The following is a 27,795-nucleotide window of genomic DNA, read 5'->3' as shown; positions in this document are numbered from 1 at the left end:
TCGCCAGTGGTCGGCGGAAGGTGCACGTGCCCGTCGACCTGGGACCGGACCGCAGCGACGCACGGATGCACGCCAAGACCGTAGGATCCTACGCAGTGCCGTAGGGGACCGCACCGCCACTTCCCAGCAAATTAGGGCCACTGTTGCTCCTGGGGTATCGGCGAGGACCATTCGCAACCGTCTCCATGAAGCTGGGCTACGGTCCCGCACACCGTTAGGCCGTCTTCCGCTCACGCCCCAACATCGTGCAGCCCGCCTCCAGTGGTGTCGCGACAGGCGTGAATGGAGGGACGAATGGAGACGTGTCGTCTTCAGCGATGAGAGTCGCTTCTGCCTTGGTGCCAATGATGGTCGTATGCGTGTTTGGCGCCGTGCAGGTGAGCGCCACAATCAGGACTGCATACGACCGAGGCACACAGGGCCAACACCCGGCATCATGGTGTGGGGAGCGATCTCCTACACTGGCCGTACACCACTGGTGATCGTCGAGGGGACACTGAATAGTGCACGGTACATCCAAACCGTCATCGAACCCATCGTTCTACCATTCCTAGACCGGCAAGGGAACTTGCTGTTCCAACAGGACAATGCACGTCCGCATGTATCCCGTGCCACCCAACGTGCTCTAGAAGGTGTAAGTCAACTACCCTGGCCAGCAAGATCTCCGGATCTGTCCCCCATTGAGCCTGTTTGGGACTGGATGAAGCGTCGTCTCACGCGGTCTGCACGTCCAGCACGAACGCTGGTCCAACTGAGGCGCCAGGTGGAAATGGCATGGCAAGCCGTTCCACAGGACTACATCCAGCATCTCTACGATCGTCTCCATGGGAGAATAGCAGCCTGCATTGCTGCGAAAGGTGGATATACACTGTACTAGTGCCGACATTGTGCATGCTCTGTTGCCTGTGTCTATGTGCCTGTGGTTCTGTCAGTGTGATCATGTGATGTATCTGACCCCAGGAATATGTCAATAAAGTTTCCCCTTCCTGGGACAATGAATTCACGGTGTTCTTATTTCAATTTCCAGGAGTGTATTTTGTTATTTACTATACTGCATCGTACTTCTTAAGAACACAGGCATTGCAGTACCGTATTTATCCGCCGAAACCAGGCAGCGACTTTCATTAAAAATGTCTCTCCCCTGTACGGGACTTATATAATGTGCGCGAGTACAGGTTGTGACGTATGAACGACGACATAAGGAAGTTTGGGTCTGGTCGTGTGTCGTGCACTGATAGCCAAAGTAGAGTTCGCCGTCGGTAGCGAAGCTGAACAGACGGAGCCGTAAACGTCCTCGCCGCGGCGTGTACCCCGCGTTTATTTACCTCTCAGCGGTATTAGCGCGTGTTATGATCAACTATAGAAAGGGACCAACATTTAAAGTAAAACCACATTGAATTTTACCTTTTGGAACGAATATGCGCGACCAAAAACATTCCCCGTCGAACAATTCCTACGTGACGAACTTAAGATCCCCCTTGATGACATGATCGGAGTACACCTATCCATGCCGGCCGAAGTGGCCGTGCGGTTAAAGGCGCTGCAGTCTGGAACCGCAAGACCGCTACGGTCGCAGGTTCGAATCCTGCCTCGGGCATGGATGTTTGTGATGTCCTTAGGTTAGTTAGGTTTAACTAGTTCTAAGTTCCAGGGGACTGATGACCTCAGCAGTTGAGTCCCATAGTGCTCAGAGCCATTTGAACCACCTATCCATCGTTAGTGGCGTGATTTAGTTAAACTGACAAACGACGGAGCTTACGATAAGATCTCAGAGCGGACGAAAGGTGTCCTCAACTTCCAGCATTCGGACTGCCACATCGGCCTAGCAATTGTTGAACATGCCGGCCTCGGATTATGCAGAATCCGAATCATCCAACTTCCGGTCGGAATACCTGCAGAAGACGCGATGGCGGCACTGCGGTCTTATCAAACAGTACTCAGGCTTGTATCAGAGAAATGGGCTCACTTCACTACATACCCAGTTCTGAACGGAGTGCTGAAAGTCTGCATTGAGCTAAAGAAACATGTCCCGTCCTACCTCTTCATTGGCGGTTTCCGGGCTATAGTCACCTATGGTGGACAGTCAAGACCTGTTTTGGATTTGGTGAAGAAGGATATGTGGGTAATGAGTGCCTCCAACGCAGAATTACGCAGCTGCAGACCAGTGAAGCTTCTCCCCTTCCGATTATGACATCCCTTCCATACACCTATGCGGTGGCAGTGACACCAGATAACCTCCAGACAGCCGGCCGGGGTGGCCGAGCGGTTCTAGGCGCTTCAGTCTGGAACCGCGCGACCGCTACGGTCGCAGATTCGAATCCTGCCTCGGGCATGGATGTGTGTGATGTCCTTAGGTTAGTTAGGTTAAAGTAGTTCTAAGTTCTAGGGGACTGATGACCTCAGAAGTTAAGTCCCGTAGTGCTCAGAGCCATTTGAACCTCCAGACACCTGCACAGCAACATCCAAACGATCTTTGACAACCTGAGAGCATCAGATTTGGGTCATACGGTCGATCAGGCAATAACGTCCAAACCAATTGTGATGTTTTCCGGGGTGGCGAGACTTGTGCGTCGGTATGAAGAAGCCTGTTGGAGCAAGGTTTCTTCTGGGTTCTTGTCAGACCGAACACGTCAGTAACATACGCCTTACAATTAACGGTTGACCCTCTTGGCAACACATAACACCGTCTCTATCCCAGAAAACTTTCTTCATGATTTTGGCAGCAGTAGGAGCTACCGTGATTATATAATCTTTTGTCGGATGGTGCCATTCTAGTGACTGTCTTTTTTCCCAGCTTAAAGTTATGCACACCGGTTTCGTCACCTGTAAGGATCCGTTACAGAAGGCGTCTTCATTGGTCTCAAACGGCTCGAACAGTTCAGATGTTATGACTTTTCTTTGATCATCGTGTGCTGTTGTGAGAATTCGTAGAACCCAGCTTGAGCACATCTTTGAATGTACAAGAGTCTGAATCATTGCGCACGTACTTCCGGTTGTTGAGGTTTGATGCGCAGTCTGCGCGCTTAATGGTATCCGCACAATTAACTATGTCGGGAGCGGTGGCTGTGGCAGGACGTCTCGAACATTGACAAATGAGGAGCTGAGCTTCTGTACTGTCTGAGACCTTAGCTCTTTACCCATCGTCCAACAGTACTGCTGTGAACTCTATCGTTACCACCCACTGCAACCGAACGTTCATGAAAGTTTATCATTTTATTATTCCGCATACAAGAATTCGATTACAGCAGTTTTTTTGTAACGAGTGTCTTGCGTAGACGCCATTTTGATGGTTCACTACGACTCTGCCATCTCTCTGAATTTTTAGAAATTTAGCACAAGTGCAGAAGACAAATTTTAGCGCCTAAAATGACGTTTTCATCTATGTATTAACGGCTGCATAAAGCTGTGATCTATTTATTTAACGACCCTCGTATATGTAGAGCCATGATGTGTGTTACAGGGACTCCTGTGTTCTGACTGTAGTTTTAATGTCAACAAATCATATTCCCATGCTATGTTGAGAATATCTATAGACCCGATTATGACTTAAGATCAAAACTACTGAAAGATAATAAAAGTTGATATTGGTTGCTTTAAGATGTCTTTCCTGAACATGGGTTCAAAAAATGGTTAAAATGGCTCTGAGCACTATGGGACTCAACTGCTGTGGTCATAAGTCCCCTAGAACTTAGAACTACTTAAACCTAACTAACCTAAGGACAGCACACAACACCCAGCCATCACGAGGCAGAGAAAATCCCTGACCCCGCCGGGAATCGAACCCGGGAACCCGGGCGTGGGAAGCGAGAACGCTGAACATGGGCGTACATGTATTCTCCAAGCGAGGTGTCATAAGAAACACACATACCTGCAATGCCAGAAAGACCCTCAAGATTGCTGGACTCATGGATGGAAATAATTAGGTAGCTTAGATACGATTTTTGTTCATGAATGGGCGAAGTTCAAATTCCCGGCTACCTATCTTCAGTTTATTGATTGCGCAATTCCGCTAATCACTTCAAACTAATGTGGAATTGTGCTTCCAACAAATCACGGCGGCGCCTTTCCGCGAATAACTGTCTTATCTCTGCTGACCTCGCCACCTACGAGAAGTGAAATCTAAATTTTGTTTCTAGTTGCTGCTGTGCCTGTCAGGTTGTCTCATGTGTACAGTAACTGAGAAACACCTCATTTGTAAAGAGGATTAGCGTCCCTGAACACAAACGTAGGTCAGACGCACTCATTTGCAATTTAATGTTCTGTTACGGAATGCTGAGAGGTCAGCGCTTAAAAAATTGATTTTCTTGCGTGCACTCAACTCCTACGACGATGACTTCAAAACTGGCCTATGGATTTAGGTTTGACAGTGTAAAGCAAAGTGTTTGCATAAGGTATATGTGTCTTCTTCGGCCAATAATCTAAATATGCCGGATTATGTTACTAGGGATTAACTTCCATTTGTACCAGAAATGTGTATTGAACATAGCAGCAACTCTCAAGAAACGCACCTGGTAAAAATGTCCCTACCCTAGTTATAACAGTACTGTGACTCTCGCCGCCGCGGGTGACTAGCTCTAAATTGGACTGTACAGCCGTAGGGAGCTCTGAACTGGCAGGCACGCTGGGAACAGGTGGTGAGCATGTGACCGACACGATTGCTCCAGCTTCAAGTCGTCGTTCGAACGAGTATTCAGGACGGAACAAAGCGGCAACAGCTCTCGCTGCTGGAGGCACTAGGTTGATATACGGTCTCCTTTGAAGACACTCAGCAGACCAGTGAGCAGAAATGCCGTAGAGTAATAAAAATCGAATTGTAATTTGTCACAGTGGAACAAGGAAAGGCTCATGCTCTTCTTGAGCTGTACAGATGTCTTTTTGAATAATTAAGCTGAACGAATTACTTGGGTTTCAGTTGGCAGCACACACACTACATTTTTACATAACTATTTTGATTATATCCTCTGCTAGCAGTTCACACCGTAGAAGAGCGCGCACTTAATTTTTAGATAACTCTCTTTTCTGTTTTGTCTTTGTTTTACATTTGTAAGACTTCCACGCCTACCTGGGATTTAAAAATTAAATTTAAAAAGAAATCATTAATGTCGACGATATTAAGGCGGCCGTGGACCGACGTGCACGGATAACTACTTAAAGTCTATGGCTCATCTGTGTCAAAGAAGATACTGTGCACCGCCTCATTTTGTTCCTCGAGATACTGTTAATCGAAAAAAACTATAAATTCCGGAATAACTGTAAGGCTTATTTGAAATTAGTCGGCACACATGAGAATTAAAATGAAATTAATTGTTTACTATCCTCAGACATGTGCAGAGTGTAGTGAATCGTAGTACCAGTCGGAATAAGCTGCCTCACTAAAGTCACATTCTACAAAGCTCCACCAAAGACGCTGAAACATCGATTAATTATTTTAAGTCCCAACGACACTTTGCCTGTGGATCGTAGCATCGCTCCCAGCGCTATGCTGTGTACTTCAGAAGTTAAAATACCGCAAGCTACTGATCACGCAGCAAATACTTAGTCCCTCCAAAAATTCAAATCCTAAATTACCACTTCTCGCGATAAATACATTACCAACGCAGCCCAAACTGACACAGATACCTCGTACAAGCGGATCTCGTGCAGTAGTTGTCCCACATTCGCATCTCGGAAATTATAGCCTTTACGACCACTATTGATCTCCTATCTTGACTGTCCTGATTCACCAGAGTGGAAATGGTCATATTTTTTAAATAACAGATGTTATTTGCAAAGTAATTGTACGATGACACACACGTTTAATTTCTGATCAAATCTACACTAAACAGCTTATTTTTAACTTATTTTGCGACTTATCGTGATTTACGCATTTGCGTACAGTGCGAATCTTTGAACAGTTAATACACGTCTTCAATTTATGCTGGCACAAAAAGTAGAATGTCTTTCTCATGGGGAGAAAGCTCCCTCTTTCAAATTGGGGATTTATAACTGATGAAGCACTCACTTAATTGGCATTATTAATAATACGCATTTACTTTTATGAATGGTAATTATAAATTACATACTACGAACTGTGACCTCTGTGACAAGAAATCACGAATCCAGTCATACAATGAGACGATAATCTACAGGCACGCAATTTGATTAGAAGTCGCTTGTGAGGTATGGTGTCAAAAGCCTTCTAGAAATCTAAAAATATGGAATCAGTTTGACATCCCCTGTCAATAGCACTTTAATATAACGGATTTTTCGGTCTGGTTTGAGAATATCAGAGAACAATCAAATAATAATAGGTAAGGATAGAAGCATGTGATCAGGTTATACATTTTTAACTGTGCGTAATACAAACTTTGGGCGCTTGAAAATGGCTTTTTGACTAAGGTCCGTTCATTGTAAGTTTGACCGTGAATGAGTCTTCTGAAAATATTTCTTTGTCGGACTTCGTAAACTGAATAATTCCGAATTTTTGGCTCGTACTAGACTATTCATAAAGTCTGTAACACGGAACCTTCAGCCGTGCCAAGACGCCGTTTAATTGGAACAATAGCTTGGAACATAAATGAAACACAAGATTAAATATCACTGTATTCACAAAATATTATACTAAAATAAATTACATAGACACTTATCTTAATTCTGTTGCTGTGTGTAACTGTAAGTACGCCGAGTGAGATTGCGTCCCAATAAAGTAGAATAACGGCTGTGTGTCAAATAATTATCTGCAGCGATGGCAGATATGTGTCCGATCTGGACCGCTTCAAGAACAAAAATGCGTATCGTCTTCTAGGCAAGACAAATGAACTGTGTAGTTATTCTAATGTTTCAGTGCTTTCACACCACAATCGATACGACCGCTTATACTAATTAATAACTTAAGTAATTCTTTATTTATATTCTGAACTTATATGTACGTTTTGCAATATATACACGCCCATCCCGCAAAAGTGCGCTTAAAGCACCTATTACTGCATGGGAACAAAGAGATAGCTGTGTTTCCCAACGATATTTTCTGAATCCGTGTTGGCTGTTTGTCAATAAATCGTTTTCTTCGAGATAACTCGTAATGTTCGAACGTAGTATCTGTTCCAAAATTGTACTGCTTATCGACGTTTTCGATCTGGGTCTGTAACTCAGCGGATTATTGCTGTATCCTTTCTTGGGCATTGGTGTGACCTGTGCAACTTTCCAGTCTTTAGTTACGGATCGTTCGACGAACGATGTGTTGTATATGACCGTTAAATATGGGGCTATTGTATCAGCATACTCTTGAGAGGAACCTGGTGGATATATACAATCAGAACCCGGGGCCTTTCCTTTGTTAAGTGATTTAAGCTGCCTTGCTGCACCGAGGATATTAGCTTCTAAGTTACTCATGTAGGCAGTTGTTCTTGGTTCGAATTCTGAAATATTTACTTCGCCTCCATTGGTGAAGAAATTTATGAATACCGTCCTTAGTGACTCTACTTTAGTGGTACTGTCATCAGTAACATCACCATCGTTATGGTGCAGTGAAGGTACTGATTGTGTCTTTCCCTGGTGTATTTTACTCTTTTGATTTTCTACCAGATATCAAGACAGAGTTTCGTTGTGGGAGCTATTAACAGCATCCCGCATTAAGGTTTGCGCTACATTTCGAACTTCTGTAAAACTTCGCCACTCTTAGGGGTTTTGCTTCCTCTTAAATTTCGCAAGCTCTTCTCGTTTCTTCTGCAACAGAGTTCAGACCTGTTTTGTGTACCATGGTGGATCAGTACCACCTCCTATTGATTTATTTGCTGTATCACTGTCAATAACCGCCGATACTATTTCTTTGAATTTAAACATCTGCTGTATGCTTACATATTCACACTGAAAGGAGTGGGGACTCTCTCTTAAAAAGGTGTCAACGAATTTCATCTGCCTTTTTAAATGAATGTATTTGACTGGTTGGCTTCCATGGTTGGTGTCGTTTTGGATAAAGTAATTTCGTGTATTGGATCGCGTCATTGTAATTACGAAAATAGATGAATTGCCGTCGTTTCGACCAACTTGCTGCGGTCCTGTTCAGGGCGCCTCGTTGCGGGAAAATAGCATCCCTAGGATACAAGTTGCCAATTTGCTATTGCCTTCCAATCACCAACGAGAGTTTGCCTACCAGTCACTTACCAGAATGGCACGGGCAACAGACAGCCGATACGCTACCTTCGGCCAATCACGTACTAGAGATGCCCTACAGTCAGCCACCTGGGTAGCACAGTCAATAGCATACCGCACAGCCACCCCTCCATAACAGCCTCTTCAAATAGTCTGATGAAATCTCAGATATATGACTCGGCAGCCACCAGATAACCGAAAATGACAGTATATAAAGGAAGACGTTCAAAAGTATACAGCATCGAATTGCCCAGAGGAGGACCTCAGCAAGTTGAGCGAAACGCCGGCAATTTAGCGTTTTTAGAAGTTACAATAAGGTGGCCAAATACCCAAAATTATTTTGGCCAATATGTATTTTACGTTTATTTTTGGTGCATTTGGATATTCTGTGTCGCTGCAACAACCTTGTGCTCACTAGTCCCTGTATCCCTCATGACACTCCCCATTTTCTTCTGATGCTCCCAATTTTCTCCTGATTATTTGTTGCCAAGAGGTCAAATACGTTTTCGCAACCATTTACACGTCGTGTTGGCTCCTGAACTAATTGTTCAAAATACTTTTCTGAGAGCGCATACAGAACTATCTCGGACGACTTTTTTTCCTTCCTCCATATTTTCGCCAACATATCGTGGGTAGATTAAAGTCACCACCAAATATAATTGTATGAATGGGGTCCTTATTTGAAATGAGACTCAACTTTTCTTTGAACTATTCAGATACTTTATATCTGAGGCGGGGATCAGTGACAGGAATCAATAAGTATTTTATTCCGGTTGTCAATTGTAACCTTTGCCCATACAAACTCAAAACGACTATCTACTTCGATTTCACTACAAGATAAACCGCTTCTGGCAGCAATAAACACTCCATCACGAACTGTATTTAAAATATCCTTCTTGAACACGATTAGGTCCTTGCAAAAATTTCGGCTGAACTTATTTCCGGCTTTATCCAGCTTTCTGTACGTATAACGATTTGAACCTCAGTGCTCTCTACCAGCGCTTGGAGCTCTGGTTCTTTTCCAACACAGCTACGACCATTTACATCTACATACCAATTGCTTCTAGGTTTGCTTTCCTGCGTTTCTCCTGCACCCTTTCGGACTGGCGTCCTTTCTGTAGTTTCCCGAGATCGTCTAACCTGATAAACAGCTCAATCCTCTCCACACATCCACCGTTACCCTCCACTCGGCTCTGTACCAGAGGACCACATTCGGTACTGTCGACGATGCTACAAATGGCGAAATCTGTCTTCATCTCGCAAGCAGAACTGGCAGTCTTTACTGCTTCATCTAGCAGCCCGAAACCAGAGAGAATCTCTTCCAATCCAAAGGGATACACACCGTTAGTTAAGACATAAGCCACCACCTGCAGTTGGCTGCACCCTGTGCTCTTCATAGCATCTGGAAGCAAACTTCCCACGTCTGGAATGATTCCTCCTGGTATGCACATTAAGTACAAACTAGATTCCTTCCCCTCCTTGGCAGCCATACCCCCAAGGAGCCCCAATGTGCCCCTAACACTGAAGGTCACAACTACCAGTAAACCCACCGTTTGCAATGTCCAGACTTTTTGAGCTGAGAGGCTTCCTGTGGAACAGAACGAGTGATTGCGTATGGCTCAGGGACTTCGTCAGTCACAGATAGCACCTGAAACCTATTCATTGGATTAGCCGGGGTAGCCTTTCAATTGGCCCCCTGGGAAGTATTTCACCTATTTCACTGGCAGCTAGTCCTTGGAGCGACCTCACACTCAACCACGGGTGAGGGGTCAACTTCAGTGTGGGCAGTACCTAAGGTAGCCACAGTAGTGGACTGATCGGGGAATACATGGGACATGCTGGGCGCCCCCAGATCCCTACATCCAGCATCCCATAATGGGTCCATTGGCAACAGCTTCAGACTGTTTGACCGAAGCGAACACTGCCTAGGGCTGTGCGTGAACGGTCACCAACTCAGCTCGCATCTGAACACAGCAGTCACAATCCTTTCTATGCCAAAAATGGCGAAACTGTACACTGCACAGTTATTAGAACGCTAGACGCTAAAAAGTAAGAAAGTAAACTAATATCCACACAGATAACTAAAAATTAGTCGCTCCTAAAAGTTGTGCCCTTAATTTAGCAGTATGTATTCTTGTATATTTCGTAGACGATGATGATGATGATGATGATGATGATGATGGAATTTGTCTTATAGAAATATACGTAGTTTGAAGTGGTATTCCTCTGTTGACATGAGCGTAACATGCGTTTTTCTGCTTTGTCGGACATCTTTGTCACCCTGATATTGTAAGAAGTAAATCGAGCAAGATGCGCAATGATAACACAATTGACTCACTTTCGGTAGGACGGCGGTTCAAAAACCCGTCTGCTCAACTATATTTAGCTTTTTCTTGATTCCCCTAAATTCATTAAGGATAATTCTGGCCTACTTTCTTTCAGAGGACACAGTCGATTACCTTCCCCTTCTTCGCTAAATACGATCTTACGCTCCGTCTTCAATGAGGACGTGCACACGACGTTAACCACTAATCTTCCTTCCTTTCCTTTTGCAATAATTAAAAATGAGGCTGTCAGTGAGGTGCCCATGAAGAGGAAGGGTCGTGTTCTAGTTTAGTTACATGTTATCTGTCTTCGCTAGCTCACGTTACGTAATTACGCCTCTTGGACTTCGTATTTAGAATCAGTAAATACTGATCTCGTCGATAATACTAAAATTCGTACTGGTTCCGTGCTACATCAACCAATGAAGCCAAACCGCTATTATTAAAAACACTTGTGTTCGAGAGCATCTACTCTGGGGTATTTCCCTTCTTTTCTATCAGGAAGTCCAGTTGTTACGGAAATACGTCCTTAATGAGTGCACACGGAAAGATCGAAGGACAGTGCCCTTAATATTTTGAGTGTATTCTTAAAATACTAAGCTTCATGGTTTCTGTTTGTAACGGTCGTCTGTCTCTCAATCATAATAATAGGAGTATCTATGGATGTGAATGTCTGCGGAGTCAGCATCCAAATTCTCGAACAGAATATATTTCGTCGACCTTTATGTACACCAAAAATGTCGTCACAATGGTGTGCCGTAAGTGCTTTGGAGATTATGAATATCATTTCTATGATAAGATATCCTGCTCGAAAGTACCGTGATTTTGCACCCTCTTTTTAAAGGCGTCTTAATTATTTGCTTTCGATATCTGGAATGAACTTGACTTAAAGCCTAGAAGAAATAAACGAGAGGGTTGTAAGTGTCGCAGCTCATAAGTCGTTTTTTATAAGAAAAGACTGCATGACAACAGCTAATTTTTAGGATTTCTACTTAATTTTATCACAATACCGAATCTCTGTTCTAAAAAATTATACTAAAATCGCCTTGCACAATGGCTTCCTAGTGTGCAAACACCAAATTTTGTGCAATGGCATGCAGTAAATTAGCGCTTTATTGCACTTCGAAATATTTTTAGTTTTTATTCTGTAATACCTATATTTAATTTTCTTTGTTTGTTAACCAAATTATAATATTACCTGCAAATGCTCACTCTCCCTGTCATAGGTACTAGTACTACTGTTTCCCATTATGACTAGTTTAAGTATATTAGTTTGTAGATATGTATAATCCGCATAATATGACACAGATTGCCATATATAGATCTTAACGGCAGGTGAATTTGTTGTATACATTCAACGGACTGACTGGCGGCACACTCTCACACTACCAGAATTTATCTACCATTTGTCTCATAAATAACTGGTCTAATGGTCACATAAATTAGCAATGTGATTTAATACCTTCATTACATTGTATTTCCATATTAATCAACACATAAGTCGACTGTTATTAGTATGATAACTATAAACAGACGTTTCCAATACTCACCTATGAAAAGTAACTTTTCCTGTGTCGAATTTCGTGTTGCACCCGGAGCAGATACAGTTGGACACCATTGCTGATACTAATAAAGAAATATGTGGAGACAGGGGAAATATGTGTAATATTAAAGTTTCAGTCTCCGCGAAAAATATAAACAGTGGCGTCACGTGATGATTTACGATTAGTGTTGGATACATACGCAGCATGTTGTGCCCATTGCTGATACTAATAAAGAAATATGTGAAGACAGGGGAAATATGTGTAATATTAAAGTTTCAGTCTCTGCGAAAAATATAAACAGTGGCGTCACGTGATGATTTACGATTAGTGTTGGATACATACGCAGCATGTTGTGCCCACTCCTAGACATTCCTACTCTATTGTAATGTGACTATATGAATGTGTGAACTTGGAGGACAAAGCCGATTATTTAAGAACTGCCTTCAGAAGAAACGGCTACTCTGACAAAGAGATAAATAGTGCACTACAACTAAAAGGCCAGAACTACTATTAAAAAAGAACCAGCTGACGGGAAAATATTCCTTCCATTTGTAAAGACTTACAAACCGCATCAGCAGAGTACCCAGAGAACACGGTATAGATACAGTGTTTAAACCAGCAAGGAAGGTGCAGAAATATTTGAACCCTTGCACTCGCAATTGCGGTCAAGTATACATAGTAAATACAAAAAGAAGCATTAAAACCCCTTAGGGGACACAAGAGCAGTTGTCCTTTGTGCAAGACGGATAAATCAGCAGTAGCATATCACATACTGTAACAAGGAAACCACCAAAATCGTTTCTCTGACACAATGATTTCAGCAGGATCTAATCGTTACTACAGTAGCGTGTACGGAGAGGCCATAGGAATTCAAAAGCACAAAAAGAACTTTGACAGGAAAGAAGGATGGAAATTAGACAAGGTGTGGGCCTTACTGCTAAATAAAACAAAGAGCGCCAAGTCTTCCTCACCACAAGCTCTATAGCATACATCGGCGCGACACCACGATCTTACGCGGCCGTCTGGTGACGTTACGAACCGATTGTTGCATGTATACATACAAACAGTTCGGCTTGCTGAGCTTGTTTCAGAGTGTAACCGCTTTCAGGGACATTCAAGTCTCTGACGACGTCTCTAGCGTTGGAAGACGAAACGTTATGGAGAGAATTATGCCTTGTTCCACGGTCTAATGCCCACAAAACAAATAATCTATCAACAATAACGCAAACAACGACCGTGAAAGTCGGCAGTCTATGATGAAAAAAGAAATAATACATAAAAGTATCGTGCTTGACATTCTGCGACGTCAGAAAATCATGTTCTGGTACTGCGAACCCCTGCCCTGTGTTAACTTGATCAGAACATGACAGACAGGTGTAGACACTTTGCTAAAAGGACGCCAGCGTAGCAGTCAGGGGGATGGATGGAGGGAAAGCCGGAGAGGCAACAGTGAATCGTCGGAAGTGTGTGCGCAGAACTGACAAAAATTAAGGACTGCAGAAATGAACTCGAAGGTGCGAGATATGTGGGAATATCACGAGTGAATAATAGGCAAAGTACTGTGTTCGTTTCGATGTTAACCGGACTGTCTAACGTGGCAGATAAAGGCGGTGCAACTAGTACATTAAGAGCTGGTGCCGAGAATCTGTGTTGTCAATAACAATTCGTAACTCCAAAACGAATTCATTTGTGAACTTCTTATTTAACATAATCATATTCCCACGACAATCGCGACAAAAATTTACAGTAATGTGACCATGATGGGACGACGCAATCAGTCAGGTTCGCCGTTCGTGCTACAAGTAAAACTGACTACTGATATGCTCCAGAGGCCATCAGTTTGGGCGCAGAGGACGGGTCAAGCTATGCATTTAAACGCCAGTAGGATACAATATTCAAAAATGTACATTGAATATAGCACATTCTTCTATTAATATTAGGTGGGCAGACTGGAACAAAAACTAAACATTTATGCAAAAAAGGATTGAATGTCAGTTACAAAGGTATAAACAGTAAAAAAGACGGTTTCGTACTATAGACATGATATTCAGTAGTAATGCAGTTCATTTATGCTTGAATTTCGGTGCCCGTGTCAAACGAACTTTGTTTCAACACTATTATGCAGAGCTTTCCATGCTAACGTTTGTAACTGCACTCGGAGTATACTATGCTCTCAATATCTGTATTGGAAACTTTCAGTTTCCCTTAATTTGCAGAATATGTACTTATTTTCCACAGGTATTTGAACAAGAACACAGCTCGATACAACCCTAGTAGTGCAGGACAGGAAACCAATTGACACTGGCAGGCGTGTTAGTATCCTATTTAGTTGCTGCTCTTGTGAGGTGCGGAAGTATCGGTAAGAAGTCGTAGTCCTTTCCTCGTTAAAGTATCTACCATTCATTGGTGCCCCGTTGCGTTCTGGGTTTCTTTTAGTGCTTTCATACGAATGGTATCGGATTCGATTTTCGATTCGATCGTTATTGCATTTAGTTTCGATATATTGTTTTGCTACAATCAATAATAATCGGAAATCATACTAAAAGCTGACAAACTTTGATCGAAATTTTGCAACAAAATGCTGTAGACAAAAGGAGGTCACGTCATGCATGTCACTATGAGTTGCGTGCAACAGTTTGTGTGCCACTTCGTGTTACATGTGAGTCAAGTCGTCTCATTAGCCAAACGTTCCCTTTCATTGGACTGGAGTGCTCTCAACCGGCAACTTCTGCACAAATTTCAGGACTGTGATGTTCACAACGGAGACGAACTGTAGCTGACGTTACAACGAATCGTAAAATTCTTGTCAGAATAATACAAGTGAAATTAATTTACTCGAAGTTATCAGTCCGTGGTTATAACTATAGCGTACACGATGTACATTTTGCGGTATGTCATGCTATATACTTCCTTCACCAAGGTACTGACATCTGTTTATGCATGTTGTAGGTCAATATTGAACTTCTGAAGATGACAGAGTGGTTATACAATATGTCCGTCTTTTTTTTAACTCTTGTGATTGTATTCCTGATTCTCATTAATATTTGATTTCTTATTTTTTGAAATCACACTTGTTGCCATATGCCATGAACGTTTGGAAACTCCTATGATTCTTATCAATAGAACGGAAAGCCTTACTGCATCCCAGTTCCACGGTGTGCAATATCATGTGAAATCTCTTTGACACTTTACTTATATTGCACCAGCATGACAATTCAAAGAATGGGTTTTATTAAATATTTGTTATTAATTTCTCGAGCAGGGCTCTTTTCACCCGTGATTTCACAAGGATGTAGGAAAATGGCAGAATGCACGTGGGGAGATAACGAAGAGTGAATTTATTCCATAAATCAGACTATTACCAGCTAGACAAATATTCCCTCTCGACTCGCACATCGTATATAAAGAGACCGATCTTATTAGCATGGTTCCTTAAGAAGGAGGGGAGGGTGATTTTCCCTTAAACACTCTTTACATTTGATATCAGCAAGATCAAAGACGATCAGCTATGGGTACTCACCGGAACGCAATAAGCTCTGAACGTCGCAACACCCAACACTTGTACGAGTCAGAAAGAGAATACTACAGGATAATGTATATCAGATGCACTATCATTTCAGATGGATCTCAGAGATAAGACAAGAAGCTAGTTCCCCAATAGTCACTAAAGGTCTAATAATTTCAGCATCTTTTCCGGCCTGTCAGCATTCATTCCCATTAGGAAATTGAGTAGGAAACGACTGTATGGTCCTATTGTGCGTGGACGCTACCTTCAAAGCCAATCAGTAAAACTGCTGAAATTCGGCACACGCAGATCTGCATACATCTCCAGGTGCTCGTTCCACTCAGCAAGGAAAGCATCTATCGATTATCACGATGATAATTTGGTGCAGAGACCGAACTCGTGGTTCGCAAGAGGGAAACAAAGAATCTAAGTAAAAAAAAGTCATTAATTCTCTTGTTTAATAATTTATGAAAATGTGAGGATTACCTACATCTAAAAGCGGTACATGTTCGCATCTAATTATCCGCACACCCACACAATGCAGAACTTACTCATGGTGGGGATTACGGAAGTGAAACAGTTGCTTATGTAAAACTCCCAAATACAATAAACAGTTTATGTGATCGCTCTAAGCTTGTTGACACCAGCGCCTACCAATTTAAATTGTATATTACAGCACTGAGGATGGTCACTAAGTGACCGAAAATCGATTTTGTGGATAATAAAACAAAAAAAATACGACCAATGCTGTTTGTCCTTCCAAGTATATCCATTATCTGGTCGTGGTGCACAGAACACTCCATGGAGTCGCCAATCGATTAAATTTTACTTTGAAAAATACACACAACAGTTGCTGAAGAAATAACAGCTATGAATAAAATCATGAATTGTGAAGTTTTTCAACATTTTAGGGCTCAGGAAAGTGTAAGAACAGTGTTTGTCCACTCCAGCAGGATGGAAAAAAGCACGATGAGCAGATCCGCTTGCTACAGGAAGTCAACCGATTCTCTCCCTCTTTTAGAAGTTACCCGCCTGGAGACCGTAAACTATTTATTGTGCAATGTAATCTCCGTCCGCAGCCTCTGGTGGACACAGAAGTACCGAATGACCGTCGTGTCATCCTCTGCCAATTGCGTCATTGGATGCGGTGTGGAGAGGCGTGTGGCTTTTGTCAGTCTTCACGACCAGGAGTCGCTGCTACTTCGGTAGCTCCTCAGCTGGCATTCCGATTCTGAATCCACCTGCAATATTACACCATGTGTAGCCCTTGCCTACCGATTGGGTGGAGCTCTTTAGTTGGATACTTTAATTGAATAAATTAATTTGTCTCTGTGATATTTGATCCAAGTAAATCTTCACTCATCAAAACAGTGATTAAGGAACGCTTCTGACTATTAAATAAAACAATGGTGTCAGTGAATTCAGTTTGTTACTCACAAGTAATCAAATTTAACAAGAACTGAAATCAATAAAGTAATGTTAAAAAAAAAAAGAAGATTCAAATGGCTCTGAGAACTATGGGACTTAACATCAGAGGTCATCAGTCCCCTAGAACTTAGAACTACTTAAACCTAACTAACCTAAGGACATCACACACATCCATGTCCGAGGCAGGATTCGAACCTGCGACCGTAGCGGTCGCGCGGTTCCAGACTGAAGCGCCTAGAACCGCTTGGGGGAATTCAAAGCTAACGCGTAACTGAACAGAACATTTATGTTCGCAGAGGCCACACCCTGATTGGCGTGGGTTATTACGCAGAGGTATAAAATACTACAATAGGCTATGTGTATGCATCTATTACCTGATTTGAAAGTTTGTTGAACTTTTAACTGCAAACGAGTCTTCGAAATGAAGACTATACCCCGGGGGAAACTACGGTTTCACAGTGTTTACCTCTACGAGGAGGAAGGGCATCGTTGCTTCTGAATGTTGTATAAACTTCGGAGCCACAGAGTAAAATTGCAATATCCGTTGTAGTTTTTGATGTGGTGTCATGATATAAATATGGTTCCAACGTTTATCAAAGTTGTGCCTCATATTAATTCTACCGCCGGCAGTCGCATGAAGCAACGCGCCGGCCTAGCTCTTGTTAGTGAAAGGATCCATTACATTCGTTTCCAAAGAATTGTTTCGGTTTCATATTATGATTACTTCGAAAATTTTAGTTTTTTCTTGGGATTGGATGGACGGTGCTTCATGGTCACGGGATGACTGGGTATTTCATTCTGTAACTGTCCGGCGGTTGGCGAAGTTTGAACGTTTCAAAAATGTTCAAATGTGTGTAAATTCCTAAGGGACCTAACTGGTGAGGTCAATCGTCCCTAGACTTACACACTACTTAAACTAACTTATGCTAAGAACAACACACAAACTCATGCCCGAGGAAGGACTCGAACCCCCGGCTGGAGGGGCCGCGCAATCCGTGATATGGCGCCTCAAACCACGCGACCACTCCGCAGCTTTGAACGTTTCCCTGGCTCGGGTTCTAATACTATATCTCGACGTTCTGTGATAAATATCGCCGATAAAGCTTTAATTTTCGTATCGGCCCCCCCAAGTCGTTTGCCAGTGGTTGATATTATTAGTTCTGTTGAACAGGCTATCTTTAAACTACTTCCTGATGTTGTAGACGAGGCTAGGAGGGGTCAGGCACGTCCACCCAAGCAGCTGAGAGGGGTGCTTTCCGTTCACTTAGAGTTGATCCAGATATTGTTATTTTACCTGCAGACAAGAGCAATGCTACCATTGTTTCGGACAAGTAGGATTACGTTCCAAAGACGCAGTCTTTACTGTCTGATTTAGCGTATTGCAGGATCAGTGCTGATTCCACAAAATTTGTTGAGAGGAAAACTAACAGTCTTCTGAAGAAAAGTTCCTTATTGCAGGGGACTATCAAGAGTCTCAGTTCTTATTTTACCGTTTCCCCTAGATTATATGGCCTCCATAAGGTCTACAACCAAGGGCTTCCTCTTCCTCTGATTGCGAATAACACTGGAATGCGTTCGAAAGACTCAGATATTCTAGTAAGTTTCGATATGATCTCTCTCTTCACTCGTGCCCTCTGTCTGACCAATTATAGTTGATTTGAGGTAGGTTTGGTCCTGAATTAACGAACCTATTTCGACATGTGCTGAGTTCCACTTACTTTTTATTCAGCAACCAGTACTACGAGCAGACAGATGGGATTGCGATGGAAAGCCCGTTGTCACCTATTAGCGCCAATTTGTTTATAGAAAATTTCAAGGATCATGCCTTGGAGTCGGCAGATTTGAAACCTGCATGTTTAATCAGATATATAGACGATACTTTTGTTGTTCGGCCTCATGGCAGTGAGAATTTGAACGACTTTTTAGAATACCTGAATTCAGTCCACCCGAATATTCGTTTCACGCTCGAGATGGAAAGGGATGACTGTCTTACCTTCTTTGGCGTGTTGGTCAGGAGAAAGGTGGATGGTACGTTGGGACATGCCGTTTAGAGGAAACCTACTCATACTAACTTGTATCTGCAGACTGAAGTTGTCACCATCCGGCTCAACGTGGAGGGCTACTTCGTACCGTGGTTCACAGGGCCCATTTCATCTTGGACCCTGAGAGTTTGTCAGCTGAATTAGCCCGTCCTGAAGTCACTTTTCGTCAGAATGGTTATACTGAAAGACAGATCAGACGTGCGTTGCGCTATAGACCAACTGTGCTCTGGGTGAGTGCACCGAAGTGGCACCAAAATCTACGCCCTTTTTACGTAACGCAGGAAGCATTTCGAGCAGGATTGGTTGCATTTTGCGGAAATATGATGTGAAATGTGTTTTCCGACCATCATCTAAGACCAGAGTCCTTTTTGGTTGCTTAAAGGATGGTATTGGTTTGCATAAGGCGGGTATCTACCGTATTCCGTGCTGTTGTGGCACGTCATATATTGGTCAGATAATCAGAACTGTGGACGACCGGTGTACTGAGCATAAGCGGCACAGGCGCCTACAACATCCGAGCGAATCCGCCACTGCAGGACATAAATGAAATGTATTCGCAGTTGCGACAACCATTAATTGTATAAGGGAATGGCGATAATGAAAATTTTTGTCGGACGGGAACCAGAACCCGAACCGGATTCCTCTCTTATCGCGAGTGGACGCCTTGCCATTGGGCTATCCGAGCATGACTCAAGGCCACACCCAAACTTCCACGTGTCGTCAACCATGTGTCTACAACCTGTACTCGTACATACATTCCGTGTTTTCCCGTACAGGGGAGACACTTTACTTGAAAGTCAGTTTCTCGGTGTTGGCGCATAAATACGACATTTCAGCGACTGTGTTATTCCGAACTGCGATGCAATGTTCCTTCGGACAACGGGAAAGCGACTTTCGAGTAAAATGTGTCCTCAGTGTTGGAATATAAATAATGTATGTACGATTACAGGTTGTAGACAAATGGTTGACGAGATATGGAAGTTTGGGTCTGGACGTGAGTCATGCACGGATAGCAAAACTGAAAGACGACCGCTGACGATAAGCGGGAAATCCGGCTTCGAGTCCCGGTCCGACACAAATTTTCTTTGTCGTTATTCATCATACAGCTGATGGTTGTCCATATTCGCAACTGCGAATACATTTCATGTATTTCATAGCGATTGTATTCCCCTCTGTGCCTGTTGCTCCAACTTGTATGCACGTCCGAAGGAACATTGAATCATAATTCGGGATAGCACAGGAACTGCAATGTCGTGTTACAGAACATTGTCTTGGCACCAGTCATCCTATCGAATATAAAAACACGGAGATTCTGGCACGCAGTTTCAGCTACTGGAATAGTATTATTAAAGAAGTTGTTGAAATTATATTAGCAAGTAACCTTACAAATAGAGATGGTGGTTTTTGTTTAAATTCTGCATGGAATCCTGCTCTCTCACTTGTCAAAAAAGGCGAGTTTACACTATCTCACCCGTTGATTATTAATTTTGCTATCGATAACTTCTAACGTCGGTCATTCTTGGTTTGTAACGACGCTAGTGTTTTCAGTGTGTGTGTGTTACCTTTTACGGAGTCTCTCTGAAAACAGAGGTATTAAATTCGCTTGCACCGCGCTTATTTGCTTCAGTTTTGCCTGGAAAATGGCAGTGTGTGCTCCTGTCGAAATATCGGCGGTTTTCGATATCACCCGACTGCACTCTCGTAAGGTATTTGAACAAGACAAGAATTACCGAACATCGTCATGGAAACTTCACCTTTTCATACAATTTCCTTCACTGCTGCGGCTGTGTCTCCCCATACTTAGAATCTGCAACTGGTGGCTGAAGTGGATGCAAAATCGGCCATTGCCTTGGTACCAACAGCTCGTCTCTACCTGCGTCGAAGCTCAATTCAGCACGATGAGAGCCTCTTGTCCCGGGCGTGCAGAAATTCTGAAGAAACGTGGACACAGAGATTATAAAATACGGAAGTAAAGTTACTACCTGCAGAGCGCATCCGGTAAGGAAAACTTTGAGCCCTGTGTGTTTTTTTTTTTTTTTTTTTTTTTTTTTTTGGCGTTGCATAATTTTGATTGGCTGAATATTAATTCTTGTCAGTGCTGGCCAGTAAGATTTTTTTAACAATATTCTGGCTTCCTTTACTTATTCGAATTTCAAGTGGTTAACCAGTTAAAAAATGTTACTTTGGGGCTCCAAAACATGTACGATTTACTCCCTCCATCTGCCTATCTTTGTGCAGTGGCAAGTACGGTTGAGCCTCTGTAGCCACAGTCGCCCTCTACTTAAACTTTTACATTATTGACGTGCACCAGTAGGAGATGTCTTTACGTCGCTTTAAACATTCAGTCTGGCATCACTCGGTTGGGTGCTGGTGTCTCACGTAGTACAAAGAAGCCCCAATTTACTGTTTCCATTCCATTTCCTAAGATGTGTTAGTAGCCCGTGTTTTTCGACGAAATTTGACTTCCTTCAGCTCAGCTCTGGACGACTTTTGTCTGCCTCGTGTTTCCAGTCACACAGTGAGACGGGCAGCCAGTTTGCGAATAGCGCTGGAGTGGACGGACTCCTTGGGGATTTGTGGCCTACAGCATGTCCCTGGCCCCCTTTCAATCTGCTTCCCCTGCGGTCACTGATGTAGCTGCACGTGCGATTTAACACGGGAAATCAAAATGTAAGTAGTTATGTGTTGGCAATTACTAATGCTATTTCGTATTTCATTATCCAGTGGGGATTAATTTATTCTGATTTAATTCTACTCTCTCTCACGGGTTTTACACAGGTTTGTGGCAGTTTGTTTAAAACAGTTGTGTAACACACCCCAGCCATGCTGATCATTTTGGTACGGTGGTGAAGATCACCTTTAGGACAGTGGGTTCACGTGGCAGCTGGCTATGAATTAGTTAAGTTAGTCTAGAGAAATTAGATGGAAAGGTGTGTAATTTAATATCTATAGAACAAGAAGACACTGTGCTCTGAAATATAGATGTTAGCTATATATACCATTATCTACTGAGCGAACATAGAGTGTAATCGATACTGCGATTGCTTCCAGTGGTGTTCGTATCGAATCTACTTCAACCGTGGAGGAATAATGCTAATAGCCTGTACGTAATCTGCAGTTCCTACACATTACCTTACTGGTGCTACTGGATTTATCATTTGGTGATACACTGTGCCCAAAACTCGAAGAACATCAGTCGTTCGTCTTCTCAAAGACCACTTTTGATGTTATCGTAAGGGTAGTGTTTATCTTCGTTGAAAGCTATACACTTATTTAACATACAATAAGGCGGAATTGGTTTGTATTACTCCTAAAGCACGGTGATTTTTCTTATAATTTATTCCATCACGTGGAAATGGATGGGCCACTAGGGAGTATTAGTTCTGTAGTCCTATGAGCTTACTGGATACTATTTTCACGCAATGTGTTTCTTGTCCAATCTGCAATGTATATCACTTTCTTCGATGGCTACTTGTTGGGATATGTCGGGGACGATTTCTGTTTTCACCTTATGACGATGGAAAATGTGCAAAACCGTTACCTGGAGCCACATTGTAAATGATGGTACTAAGTTTACGAATCATTTGATGTAGCACATAGTCAGATCTGAAGTTTACTGCAGAGATGTTTCATGTTGTCGGAGTTGATGCTTTGAGAAGGTCAGTCCAAGAAAACCCCCTCATTTGCTTGGTATCACGTTACAGCATACTTTCTTTATAAACAGGGACATTAACATGCCCATACAGAAAAGGTCAGATTCTAAATTATTGTTACATTTTTTTGTAATTATGCTACTGTCTAAAATGCTTTTATGGGCATCCGCGTTGAGTCTGCCAGTCATTAAAATAAATGATCCCTGTCTATACGAAGAGTGGGAGGCTTAATTCACCACAGCTCTTAACTGAATGTCACTGTACTGACAACAGACAGATAAACAGCATTCATCAGGCAAGTTCGTACACGACCACCCGAACTCCAATTAGTTCACCGTGGCTAATCACTCTATAATATTTTCGTCCACTGCTCCAGAGGTCGCTGCACTACACTAAGCACCTTTGTGTCGATTGGTTCTCACAGCCTGGTAATTTTATATCAGCATTTATCATTGGTTCACTACATCATTATTTTGATTTAATGGTTACTTGAAGCTTCCACTTCACAAAAAGATGTTATTAACGGAAAAACAATTAAAACCACAAATCGTTGAGAACTAAGGAGTTGCCAAACTGAGCAGATCATGCGCGGAAATAATTTTGAATCTGAAACTGGTATAATCGCATATAAAGAAAGCCTATGATGCAGTAGAGAGACCAAAACCTTCAGATGTAGAGGAGATGAATCAGGAGAGAAAATTCAGTGAGCTGATTAAACAGTCGTTAACCAACACTACATCAAATGTGAGGTTCAGAAGAAACCTTTCAGTCTTTCAAGATCATAACCAAAGTCATAAAGGAAGGTAAACTCTCGTCTGGCTCTCCAACGGTGTCCTTGATAAGATGGAAACACTTGGATAAAGGAAAAAGAATTACAGGAAGAAGCGACATTTGCAGACGATTTTGGGAAACTGATTAGTCACCTCTTCTAGTGAACTGAGAAACTACGCTGCTGCATACCTTTGTCATGAATACAATGAACACACATCAAAAAGAGTTTTGCATCACCCCATTTCCCAGAACTCCTGTAGATAGACGTTGACTGTGGATATTGTCCCTTTGACTGTTCAGATATATCACTAAACCCGCCCAAAGATGTTAACAACTATGCATAAGCAGCGCCTATTAGACGGAGGGGGTCCGACATCCGATTAGTTCCAGTCACTCCACCAGGAAGGAGATACACGGCTCGTATTGTCTGTAATTCAACCATGCCTAGACGATCAATACCGCGGTTCGATCGCGTCCACATTGTTACTTTGTGCCAGGAAGGGCTCTCAACAAGGAAAGTGCCCAGGCGTCTCGGAGTGACCAAAGCGATGTTGTTTGGACATGGAGAAGATAAAGAAAGACAGGAACTGTCGATGACGTGCCTCACTCAGGCTGCTCAATGGCTACTACTACAGTGGATGACCGCTACCTACGGATTTTGGCTTGTAGGGACCCTGACATCAACGGCACCATGTTGACTAATGTTTTTCGTGCAGCCACAGGACTCGTGTTAGTACGCAATAGGCTGCATGATGCGCAACTTCACCCCCGATGTCCACTGCGAGGTCCATCTTTGCAACCACGACACCATGTAGCGCGGTGCAGATTGGCCCAACATCATGCCGAATGGACCGCTCAGGATTGGCATCACTTTCTCGTCACCGATGAGTGTCGCATATGCTTCAGCCAGACAATCGTCGGAGACGTGTTTGGGGGCAACCAGGTCAGGCTAAACGCATTAGACGCACTGTCCAGCGAGTATAGCAAGGTGGAGGTGCCCTGCTGTTTTGGGATGGCATTATGCGGGGCCGACGTACGCCGCTGGTGGTCATGGAAGGCGCCGTAACGGCTGTACTATACGTGAATGCCGTGCTCCGACATATAGTGCAACCATATCGGCAACATATTGGCGAGGCATTCGTCTTCATGGACGACAATTTGCGCTCCCATCGTCCACATCTTGTTCAAATGGTTCAAATGGCTCTGAGCACTATGGGACTTAACATCTATGGTCATCAGTCCCCTAGAACTTAGAACTACTTAAACCTAACTAACCTAAGGACAGCACACAACACTCAGCCATCACGAGGCAGAGAAAATCGCTGACCCCGCCGGGAATCGAACCCGGGAACCCGGGCGTGGGAAGCGAGAACGCTATTGCACGACCACGAGATGCGGGCCCACATCTTGTGAATGACTTCCTTCAGGATAACGACATTGTTCGACTGGAGTAGCTAGCATGTTCTCCGGACGTGAACCCTATCGAACATGCCTGGGATTGATTGAAAAGGGCTGTATATGGACGACTTGTCCCACCAACCACTCTAAGGGATCTACGACGAATCGCCGTTGAGGAATGGGACAATCTGGATCAACAGTGCTTTGATGAACTAGTGGATAGTATGCCACGACGAATACAGGCATGCATCAATGCAAGAGGACATGCTACTGGGTATTAGAGGTACCGGTGAGTACAGCAGTCTGGACCACCACCTCTGAAGGTCTCGCTTTATGGTGTCTAAACATTCTTCATGGTGTCTGTTTGTTCTACATCGTGTCTCCCTATCACTTCCGCGCAACGACGCTCTGAACGTGTTTTTTAGGGAATTGACTAGTTTGAACCTGGGACCTGTTGCTGGTAAGGAGACGCCACACCACACATGACATGTAGAATTCAGAAGAGTTCAGTGCGACTAGCGATGATATAACCAAATACTTAATGATTTCAGCGTCAGCTCCACTGCACTCCCTGTAAAAGAATCTTAATACTAACTAAATTTAGTGGAAGGGGTTCAAGGCATTCCTATTTTTAGTTAGCTCGTAAAATAACGTCGAAAAAGCAGTTAAGTTTACCATTGGAAATTTTATTCTACTCACAAAACATCGTTTATAAATTGCACTATTGATAAAAGGAAATGTTTTAAGACAGGATGGTAAAAACCAACTGTGTTCAACAAAAATGTGAACGAATATTCCCTGAATGGGTTTCCAAGTTCTACATTGGATCGAAGGATGACCTATGCCATATCACATCTGTAATCTAGGTTTAAATTAAGTTTCACAAAAGAGAAAACTATCAAAATGGTCTACAGTGACCCTCAATTATCTTTTTAATTACTTATCTAACTTGTCGTAAATTACAGTGGCTGATGTGGCTTCTAAATAACTATATAACAGAAAAATCATCGCGTTTCAGATTTTTACTTCAAGTGGCAAATGTCAACACCATGAGCTTTAATTGACGATCGACACTAGTATTACGCAAAACGGGGATGTAACAGATGAGACTTCTGCAGTTCTGAGTGAAGCCTTATGCACTCAAAAATGCGGCATCGCGTGCGTTCATTACCTTGTCGGTGTTCGTCAGGGGGCGGCGAACAGCACAGCTCCGCTCACCTCGCTGTCTCGGAAGGAACTCTCTTCTAACTTCTTCTTACTACAATTTACCGAAGTTGGTTTAAAAAACCTATCTGGCTGTGTTTTCATCTGTCCAATCAGGGTCTCAATGTTAACCTCAAGCTACGCCTACAAAAATTCTGTCTATCCAATGAGAAACGTTATACTTTTCGTGGTGGGGCAATGTTTTTAAAGTTTGCAACGTAACAGAGACGCGAAAAAGTCTCACGCTAAAACTTGCAGCTGGTGTGGTCCTTTAGTGTTATCGTAACATCTATACTGTTCTTTTGGAGGGCTCTATCTTTTAACATGGGCTGGGGGGTGGTCCTAACGTAACAGAGACGCGAAAAAGTCTCACGCTAAAACTTGCGTGGGTGGAGCCCTTTTTGTGTTATGGTAAGATCTATACTGTTCTTCTGGAGGGCTCTAGCTTTTAACATTGGCTGGGGGGTGGTCTTGACGTAACAGAGACGCGAAAAAGCCTCACGCTAAAACTTGCGGGTGGTGTGGTCCTAGCGGTTAGCTGGCGACGTGGGTGTCCGTCCGCCCCTTATCGTAGGGCCTTCCAGCTTAACACGGTTCTGCTCTCGGCTTCTGTTCTCGTTTCTCCCCTCGGAACTGCGTCTGTCTCACGGTGGGAAGGTATGACATGCATTTAGGCATTCTTGTGTTAGTCTGTGGTATTCCATTTGCTCACTCGTTACTCGTATTACTTTGGTTAATTTAATGTCACGATTTATTCGGAGCTATGTGACATACTACTGGATTTGCTTATCATGTCAGGGTTTTCATGGAAGGTGTTGGATTTGCCTGACACCTTACAGGTGGTACAACATGCAGTGTGTGGTTTTCATGAGCAATAAAAAGGGCGGAAATTATGTTTGCATTGATCTTTATTCCAATTTTCTGTACAAGTTCCGGAACCGAGGTGGTGCAAAACTTTTTTTTCTGTGTGTATATGACCAACATATCCTAGATAGATGACATGAGAAGGATTTAAGAAACCTAAGTGAACTGATAGGAACTAGTCTGACTGAAACAGAAGTTTTGGAAATATGAACGAACAAGAAGAATTTAGCATAAAGACTCACTATACTCACTTAAAATAGGGACCAAATTTTTATCAATTCAAAATTAAGACATTACCTGATAGTGATCTGCCTTGAAGCCTTATACACAGTAGGAACCCTTCATCTCGTATGAATAGGATTACTTCAGAGAGTAAAACTTGTGAAACAATTTTCAGGAGGATTTTTGGGCCTTGAAGAAAAAGAGACTGCCTGAACAGAAGACACATCGATAGAGAGGATAGAGAGGATCTCGAGCTCCATCAGGAAAAGAACAATATTCTTCGGATACATCCTCAGAGTGGACCAGAGGATGTTGACCCAACAGATAATATAGTTTCTCGTAAACCAAAACTACGCTAGATACAAACAGGTCTGGCCGAAATTGGAATAAAACAGATTACTAAAAAGTGTGCACGCCCGGGTTCCCGGGTTCGATTCCCGGCGGGGTCAGGGATTTTCTCTGCCTCGTGATGGCTGGGTGTTGTGTGCTGTCCTTAGGTTAGTTAGGTTTAAGTAGTTCTAAGTTCTAGGGGACTTATGACCACAGCAGTTGAGTCCCATAGTGCTCAGAGCCATTTGAACCAAAAAGTGTGCGCTGATATGAAACTTCCTGGCAGATTAAAACTGTGTGCCCGACCGAGACTCGAACTCACATTCCGCTGCAGAGTGAAAATCTCATTCTGGAAACATCCCCCAGGCTGTGGCTAAGCCA

At 43.0% G+C, this 27,795-nt stretch overlaps 1 protein-coding gene across 1 annotated transcript in view; it reads left to right on the top strand.

The window, feature by feature from the left end:
- The window catches only part of LOC126262266 (villin-1), a 364,535-nt gene that overhangs the window by 178,311 nt on the left and 158,429 nt on the right, over positions 1 to 27,795 (top strand). The window lies entirely within an intron of this gene.

This window comes from Schistocerca nitens, chromosome 6 (assembly GCF_023898315.1).
Source record: "Schistocerca nitens isolate TAMUIC-IGC-003100 chromosome 6, iqSchNite1.1, whole genome shotgun sequence".
In the NCBI taxonomy this organism is placed as follows: domain Eukaryota; kingdom Metazoa; phylum Arthropoda; class Insecta; order Orthoptera; family Acrididae; genus Schistocerca; species Schistocerca nitens.
Note: the sequence above shows the minus strand (reverse complement) of the source record. Positions and strands in the feature narration are given on the sequence as shown.